At 45.8% G+C, this 8885-nt stretch overlaps 1 pseudogene; it reads right to left on the bottom strand.

The window, feature by feature from the left end:
• Positions 1-444: 444 nt before the first annotated feature.
• Positions 445-1984, bottom strand: LOC131810101 (RNA-binding protein FUS-like; annotated as a pseudogene).
• Positions 1985-8885: the final 6901 nt, after the last annotated feature.

Below are 8885 nucleotides of genomic sequence, written 5' to 3'. Positions count from 1 at the left end.
CTTTCTTTTGATGTCCCTTTACATCATAAATATTTCTCCATCTCCTCACTTTCAATCTGCAGGTGTCTTTAGGTCTAAAATGAGTCTTCTTAGGCAGCATGTAGATGGGTCTTGGTTTGTTTTTTGTTTTTTGTTTTTTATTTTTTGTTTGGACCAAGTATCAAACACTTTATTCCAGTTCCTGCTAAGCAGAAACAAATTATTCCAGTTCCTGCTAGGCAGGACCATCTGAAAGAGAAAAACTCCCCACATTCCTGACCCAGATATCAATCATCCAGTGGAGTGAAGAGGGGGAAGAGGAAAAAAATTTTACTGAAACGATGGTTTTTAATGGGAACCAGAGGTACGGTTACAATTACATAGTCCGACACAAAAAAACCCATGGTGATCAGGAGTTGGAAGGTTACAGAAATAATGAGGGTAACACTGGGTACAAGAAGGAAAGCTGTTGCAGGACCTCGGGAGCCAAGCTAATACGGCCTCTCCCTGCGATCCTGTCTGGGCTCACCTCTGGAGTCCATCTTGCCAGGGCCAAAGCCACCTCTGTCCCCACCACCCCGGCCCCCTCAGAAGCCCCCACGGTCCCCGCCTTGGCCTTGGTAGCCACCCCGATCATAGCCTCCTCTTCCACCACGACAATCATCTCCATAGTTACCCCCCATATGAGAGCCTCCCGGTCCCTGTCCTGGGCCATCTGGTTTAGGGGCCTTACACTGGTTGCATTCATTCCTCCAGGAGAAGATCAGGTTCTCACATATAGGATTTGGACACTTCCAGTCACCAGCTCGCTGCTGGCCGCCGCCAGCACCACCACTAGGGAATCCTCTCCGGCCACCGCCACCACTGCCACCACCTCCGTAGCCTCCGGCCCATAGGTCCTCCTCGCCCTCGGCCTCCACGACCATTGCCACCGCCCCAATTGAGGTCTGCTCGCCGAGTAGCAAATGAGACCTTGATAGGATTCCCAGAGAATTCTTTACCATCAAACCAGTCAATAGCTGCTTTAGCAGATGGTGGGTCATCAAACAACACTGTTGCCTCTCCCTTCAGCTTGCCCGTTTCCCTGTCTGTGTACAGATTAATCATGGGCTGTCCTGTTTTCTTATTTGTCTTAATAATACCAATCTGCTTGAAGTAATCAGCCACAGACTCAGTTGTAACATTTTCGCCAAATCCTGCACCAAGATGGTGGTGTTGTCTGAATTATCCTGTTCGGAGTCATGACGTGATCCTTGGTCCCAAGGGCCACCAAATTTATTGAGGCCACCATGGTCACTTCCGCCCATGCCGCCTCTGCCTCCACGGCCACCTTCATGACCTCTGGGTTCATAGCCACCGCTGCTACGGTTGTAACCACCGCCACTGCCCCGGCCGCGGCCCCCACGGTCCTGCTGGCCTCCCCCGTAGCCACCACCACCACCACTCTGGTCCTGATTGCCATAACCGCTGCCGCCACGACTCATGGAGGACTGATCTTGGCCGTAGTTAACTCCACTGCTACTGTTGTACTGGTTCTGTTGTCCATAGCCTTGAGGGGGATTATAGGAGCTTTGCTGCTGTCCATAGCCTTGCTGCTGTCCACTATAGCCAGACTGCTGGCCATAGCCCCCACTCTGGGGCTCCCCGTAGCCGCTGCTCTGAGAACAACTACCATAACTTCTCGAGGTGCTGCTAGGAGCTGGCTGCTGGCCATAGCCAGGATAAGAGGACTGTTGCCCATAAGATAACTGAGAACTCTGGCTACTGCCATAGCCACCAGTCTATCCCTGGGAAGCTGACTGAGGGCCATAGCCTGTGTTCTGGGTCTGTCCATAAGAAGAACCATAGCTGCTCTGGCTATAGCCTGAAGTTTCTGACTGGCCATAACCACTGTAACTCTGTTGTCCAGCGGGCTGATTGCTCAGCTGGGAATAGCCCTGTCCAGGCTGGTGGGGTAGGCCCCATAGCTTTAGGTTGCTTGTTGGGTATAGTCGTTTGAGGCCATGTCCGCGCACGCACGCACAGGCTGACAAGCAACAAGATTCCAACACCACACAGCACCGACGCCTTGAGGACTGACTGGTTTTTTTTTTTTTTTTTAATCCATTCTGACACTCCATGTTTTTTGATTGGAGCATTTAGTCCATTTACATTCAGAGTAATTATTGATAGATATGTATTTAGTGCCATTTTATTGTTCTGTCATTGTTTCTGGAGATTTTCTCTGTTCCTTTCTAGTCTTTGTCATTTTTGGTCTTTCTTTTCTACTCAAAATGTCCTTTTAATATTTCTTTCATGGCTGGTTTGTGGTCATGAACCCATTTAGTTTTTTTTTGGGGGGGGAAACTGTTTATTTCTCCTTCTATTCTGAATGACTGTTACTGGATAGAGTATTCTATTCTCTTGTTCTATCTAGTATTCTGTTCTATCCAGAACATTGAATATATCATGCCACTGCCTTCTGACTTGCCAAAAGTTTCTGGGGAGAGATCTGCTGCTAACCTTATTGGTCTTCCCTTGTAAGTTAGGGACTTCTTTTGTCTTGCTACTTTTAGGAATTTTTTCTTTATTGCTACATTTTGCAAATTTAGTTAGAATATGTCTTGATGTTGGCCTGCCTTTTTTTACTTTGATGGGAGTTCTCTGTACCAAAAGGAGACCAATTCTGAGGCTCTTTGGATAGTCCAAGTGAAAGATGATGTAAGCCTAAACTAGGGCAAAGGCAAAGAATGGGAAAGATGGGCTAGACTGAAGATTTTTCTGAAAGAGAATATTTAGAATTACTAACTGAACATGAGAGGGGAAAAAGTGGGAGTAATTGAGAATAACTGAGATTTCCAGCTTGGGGAAAAGGATGGATGGCAATACCATGCACTAAGAACAGGAATCTAGGAAAAGGACAATTTTTTGTGTGTATTCAGGTGGTTAATAAATGATAACGAAAAAAATATATTTTGTATGGCCACATAGAGGTGTCCAAAATACAGTTAAAAATACAAGTCTGGAATTCAAGGTTAAGGTTGGTGCTTAAGAAACAGATTTGAAAGTTAATATCTATGAATGAAGCAGTAAGAATGGTTGAGGACATCAGATAAGCACACCAGAGAGAAAAGAAGGAGTCCCAAGAGAAATCACAACAGCTAAGGCAGTGAGAGAGCCCAAGATAAGAAGAATGATCAGAGTTAAAAGGACCTCAGACAGTGGTATTTGAGAAGATCAGAGAGGAAGGACCGTGAAACCGTGGCAATGGGTAGTATCAAATGGGGCAGAGAAGTCCAGTAGACTGTATTTTTTTTTTTTTTAAAACAGCCTTTGGGCAATGAATTAAACAAGCAGAATAAATACCATTCAAAAACAGGCAAACATGGGTGCCTGGGTGGCTCAGTGGGTTAAGCCTCTGCCTTTGGCTCAGGTCATGATCCCAGGGTCCTAGGATTGAGCCCCACAGCGGGCTCTCTGCTCATCAGGGAGCCTGCTTCCCCCTTTTTCTCTGCCTGCCTCTCTGCCTACTTGTGATCTCTCTCTCTCTGTCAAATAAGTAAATAAAATCTTTTTAATAATAATAAATAGCATTTATTTCAACATGAGGAAATAGCTTATTGAGCTCTCAGTTCAAGGGAAAATATGTGAAATAAAAGCTTCTGTCTTCCTAACTGAACAGAGTGACTGTTGTAAAATGCTGAGGCTATTAACTTTTCAAATGAATCACAATATATGAAGATATCGAAATTTAATGAAGTAAATGGATTTGTGGTCAGACAACACAAATATTTAGAAATACATTTAAATCACTAAACATTCAGCTGATTTGGTTATTAGGTTAAAATGGTAGAAGCCTGGGGCCCCATAATGCCATGGATAAAAATGGGGACTGGCTGTGGCCAGTTTAAAGTTGCTTCCTGTCAGGGTCCAGGCGGTTGGGAATAGGCCCCACCTGCCCAAGACCAGCTGATTCATTTCTACTGCGCATGTGCGACATAGGTCAGGTTGGCCAGGGAAGTGTCCTGAGAAGCCTGGTGGGGGGAGCAAGCTGTTGGGGGTACCTGGCGTTTGCCTAATTCCAAACCTTAATCTACACAATGCTCATCTTCCCCTTAAAGGCAGAACTGGAGGAAATTGGAGGACTGGAGGACTGCCTTGCCAGGGTGGGGCCAGGCCTAATAGCCTGGGTATTTGGGAACTGGAAACACCTGAATTTCTTGGTGACTAGGCTCCATGGACTAGGAGGTCCCAGCTGCCCACGGTGGGACGGGGGATTCATACTGTGCATGCACAAGCCGCCCAGCCAGAGGTAGTGGAGGACCTGGAACTGGGTAAGTGTATGGAGAGGTCAGAGCACGACAGTGAGCTGTTGGGGATATAATGCATCTACCTAACCTTCACAAATGCAAATATTTCTCCTGGAGTCGAAGCTGGAGAAGACAGGACTGCCTTGTCAAGATGGAGTCTGGCTGGCTGCCCGGTAAACTTCACAAAGAGATGCCGGGGAGCCTTGATTACTGGTAAGCCTGGGATGCCATCAGGCAACCCATCAAATGAGAACCAACTGACTCCTCTGTAAAGCTGCTGCCTCAGAAATATTTAGTTGGGGCAGTTTCCCTCCACTCTGGAGGATATGCGGGTGGTTTGGAGCCAAACCGAGCTCCACCAGCCAGGAGGGCCTGGGCTGCCCTCGGAGGGCTGGCTGTGCACAGGCCAGGAGCAGGGGCCTGCCCTATTGGGCAAGTGTCTGGAGAGGCCAAGTCATGGAAATGGGCTGTGGAGGTTACAATTCATCTGCCTAATTCCAAGCCCTAAACAACACCAGTGCACGTATTCTCCTTGAAGGTAAGGCTTTGGGAGTCTGGACTTCATTGTGAAGACCATTTCTGGGCATCTGCTGGGGTATGCTTAACTGAGTGAGAGACATCTGGGAGCCTTGATTATTGGGAAGCCCAGGACATCATCAGGATCCAGTCCAAATGGGGACTGATAGCCCCCAGTTGAAAATGCAGCCTCGGAAATATTTTCAGGGTGTAAGCTCTCTGCACCCTGAAGCCATTAAGTGGTTGGGGTATTGCCAGAGCTCTGTGGGCTGGACGGGGCCCTACAGCCCTAGGCCCGCTGACAGTGTGGGTACTGCCCATGCCTCAGCAACACAGGTCAGGGGAGCTGGGGCCTGACACCTGACACTGTCAAGGGAGGTCAGCTGACAGGAGGAGGCCACTGAGGGGACCTGCCATATGCCTAATTCTAAGCCTTAAGCCCCCTGAACACAGAACTGGGGGAATCCAGACTGCCCTGCGAGGGTGGATAGTGTGGGACACCTGGGTATCTTGATCGCTAGAGAAGTCGCGGATGGCATCAGGCAGCTGGTCCAAGTGGTCTGTCAAGCTGGTCTGTCACCAGTTTAAAGCTGTTGCCTCAGGAAGACTTCCGGCGAGCGGGTATTTTCCACCCCAGCAGCTCTGCAGGGTTTGGAGACTGGCCTGAACCCAGCAGAACTGCAGGGTGGGCAGAGGTCAGGGGAAGCAGGGACCTGAGACAGGGCAGCTTAGGGAGAGGCCAGGTCCCGGAAGCCGGCTTTTGAGGGTAGCTGGTGGCTGCCTAATTCCATGCCCTACCTACACAAATGTACGTATTACCCCAACTCTGCTTTGTTTCGGGAGGCAAATCCTGTTCAGACTGATTCTTGTCTTTGCCAGCAGCGGAGTTAACACTAATTCATGGTGTGAATTTCACAAGCCATTAGCACATGGGGTAATGACTTTTAATTTACCAATACAAAAATCGCATACTCCAAACCGAAGTTGTTAATCATACTGTTGCTCCGGTCAAGGGGAGATGAAAGGAATGAAGCTCTAATTTAGTTGCCATTCTTCCTCATTATAGGAGCTGGTTCTTGGGTGAGACTGCTTAGCTACTTGCCAGCATCAAGTCCAAGTCCCTTGGTGCTGAGGCAGGAGTGTGCTGGGCTTGCTAGGCAGAGGGCCACGGCCAGTAAGAGTCACCTTTACCCTGGCAGGAGCTAATTGTCCCAAGGGCTTTGGAAAGCTCTTTCAGATCAACAAAGAGCCGCCTTGTCCAGACAGAACACCTTTGTGTAGTAATTAGAAAAATCTCTGTATTTATAGTCAAAATGTCCCCTTGCCATGGTTGGTCCTTGTTTAGTGATAAGCCCCCAGCAGGGCCCTTCACTGCTGAGCTACTGAGTTCTTAAGGTTGAAAACAGATGAGATAGTGCCAACCTGATACCAGTTAACTTATTCTTATATCAAAACAACTTCACTACTAAAAAAAAAACCCCACCTTTTTGTGTCTTTGCCATAAGCAAGTGGATTTGGAAGCCTTTCAAATGAATACACAAAAATCAATCTTGTGATTTCAAATCACTCTCACTCTAACTAATACTAAGGGCCTCATGGGGTACTTGGGTGGTACAGTCGGTTGAGCCCTCAATTTTCGGTTTCCACTTGGTTCATGAGCTCAGGGTCCTGGGGTCAAGCCCCACATGGAGCCCATTTTGGGATCTGCGCTCATCCTGGAGTCTGTTTGAGCTTCTCTCTTCCTCTCTCTCTGCCCCTCCTGCTGGTGCTCTCCCTCTCCCCCCCCTTCTCCCTTCTTCTCCTTCTCTCTCAAATAAATATTTAAAAAATACTAAGGGCCTAATGCTCTGTACAAACATAAATTCAGGGAAATATCAACCCACGTTGTGATTCCACGTCACTTACCATCTTAATCACAACACTCGATTGTATTTTGCAAGTATTTTTCCTTTGACACACATTCTTTTACACCATAGTTTAATGACCAGTTTAAGCAACCACACTTCTAGTATTACCAAAATAAGGATGACAAAGAATGGTACCAAAACATGGCATCATATCAATCACAAAATGGCCAAAAGTTAAGCTTCTTTTTTAAAAAAAGATTTCATTTATTTATTTAATTTGTTTTTTTGACAGAGAGAGACAGCAAGAGAGGGAACACACAAGCAGAGGGAGTGGGAGAGGGAGAAGCAGGCTCCCACCAAGCAGGGAGCCCAATGCAGAACTTGGTCCCAGGACCCTGGGATGGTGACCTGAGCTGAAGGCAGACCCTTAACGACTGAGCCACCCAGGTGCCCCAAAAGTTAAGCTTCTTAAACCACTAGGTGTAACTTCTCTGACAATTATGTTTCCAAGTAAAAATCTTTTTTCAAGATTTTCTTTCTTTCTTTCTTTCTTTTTTTTTTTTTTAAAAAGATATTTGTTATTTATTTGACAGAGAGAGAACGAGGGAGGTCACAAGTAGGCAGAGAGGCAGGCAGAGAGAGAGGAGGAAGCAGGCTCCCTGCTGAGCAGAGAGCCTGGTGCAGGGCTCCATCCCAGGACTCTGGGATCACAACCTGAGCCAAAAGCAGAGGCTTTAACCCACTGAGCCATCCCGGTGTCCTTCTTTCTTCTTTTTTTTTTTTTTAAGTAACCTCTACAGCCAGTGTGGGGCTTGAACTCACAACCCAAGATCAAGAGTCACATGCTCCACCCAGCTGAGCCAGCCAGGTGCCCCTCCAGGTAAAGATATTTTTTATGAAGCTCCACAGGGTATGGCCTGCGTAACACTGTCAAATTCAGTTGCCATAACATCAGAATTCAAGGCTGCCATTATTTTAGGATTTATTATTTATTTTGTTTTTGTTCTCTTTTCAATTCCTGCAAATTATTTTGACTTTATTAGTCACATCTTCCAAATGTTTCCTAACTTGTCTTAAGTTTTCTAATGCATGATTTACATTTATTAGATTAATTTTAGGCGGTTCAGTGTGAAACATTTCTCTGGTTATTTTAATAGTTCCTTCACCTTCTGTTGAGCTCAAATAATATCCTTTTCCTTCTACTGTCACATTCATCATCTGTTCTAGTTTTACACATCCCAACATGCTGCATTCCTTATTTTTCCCTTGACTCCAGGGTCCTGGGACCAAGTGGGAGAGGTTAGCTTAGCCCATGCTCTCATGGTCCAATTTCCTGTGTTAATTGGTTGAGCAGGCAATAAGGCCAGAGTCATAGGCACTCATACTATAGGCATAGCCACAAGTCTAGCAGTAATAAAGCCATTTTGGTTCAATTCCATAAACATATCCTTAGGTACATGTTTTCCTTGTATCATAAGGAGGATTTCTGGGCCTGTAAGCTTCACTCTGAGTTTTAATGTTGGGGAACTACACAAGTGTAGTAACCATTGTCATGCTCCTCCTAGAAATGCCAATATTCTAATTTCACAGTGGCTCAAAGAAGCACAGCTGTTAGGATGTATGGCACCTACTTGACTGATGTTTGGGCTGTTATCTCAGTATTGTCCTGAGACTATTGCTGGGGTTTTTTTTTGTTTGTTTGTTTTTTGGGTTTTTAAAAAAGATTTTATTTATCTGAGAGAGAGTGAAATCACAAGCAGAGGCAGAGGGAGAAGCAGATTCCCCACTGAGCAAGGAACCTGATGCAGGGCTTGATCCCAGGATGCCAGGATCAGGACCTGAGCCGAAGGCAGATACTTAACCAACTGAGCCACCCAGGCGCCCAGAGAACATTGCTGTTCTACACTTGAACTTAACCAAAAGGCCGAGAAGTGATTGAGAGTATCGCTGTTCCAAGAGTATTCCACACATCAACCAATCTTAACGGCAACAATTGATGATCTGCAGGCAAAGAAACATCTTTTATGTCTTTCCTTAGTATTTTGTTATTTTTAGCATTACCTCCAACCAAATTTTCATTGCTCTATTTACATCCTTATGAAATTAATTGATGTTCTGTAATATATTGCTAATTTTATCCATCTGTGTACATAACCATGACAAAGCTGCCATGGTATACATGTGAAATTGTGATTGTTTGGTTTAAAATTCTTTTTAAAAATTTCATCAGTTTGGAATAAGAAAAAGTAACTGC

The sequence above is a fragment of the Mustela lutreola genome, chromosome 10 (assembly GCF_030435805.1).
Source record: "Mustela lutreola isolate mMusLut2 chromosome 10, mMusLut2.pri, whole genome shotgun sequence".
Lineage (NCBI taxonomy): Eukaryota > Metazoa > Chordata > Mammalia > Carnivora > Mustelidae > Mustela > Mustela lutreola.
Note: the sequence above shows the minus strand (reverse complement) of the source record. Positions and strands in the feature narration are given on the sequence as shown.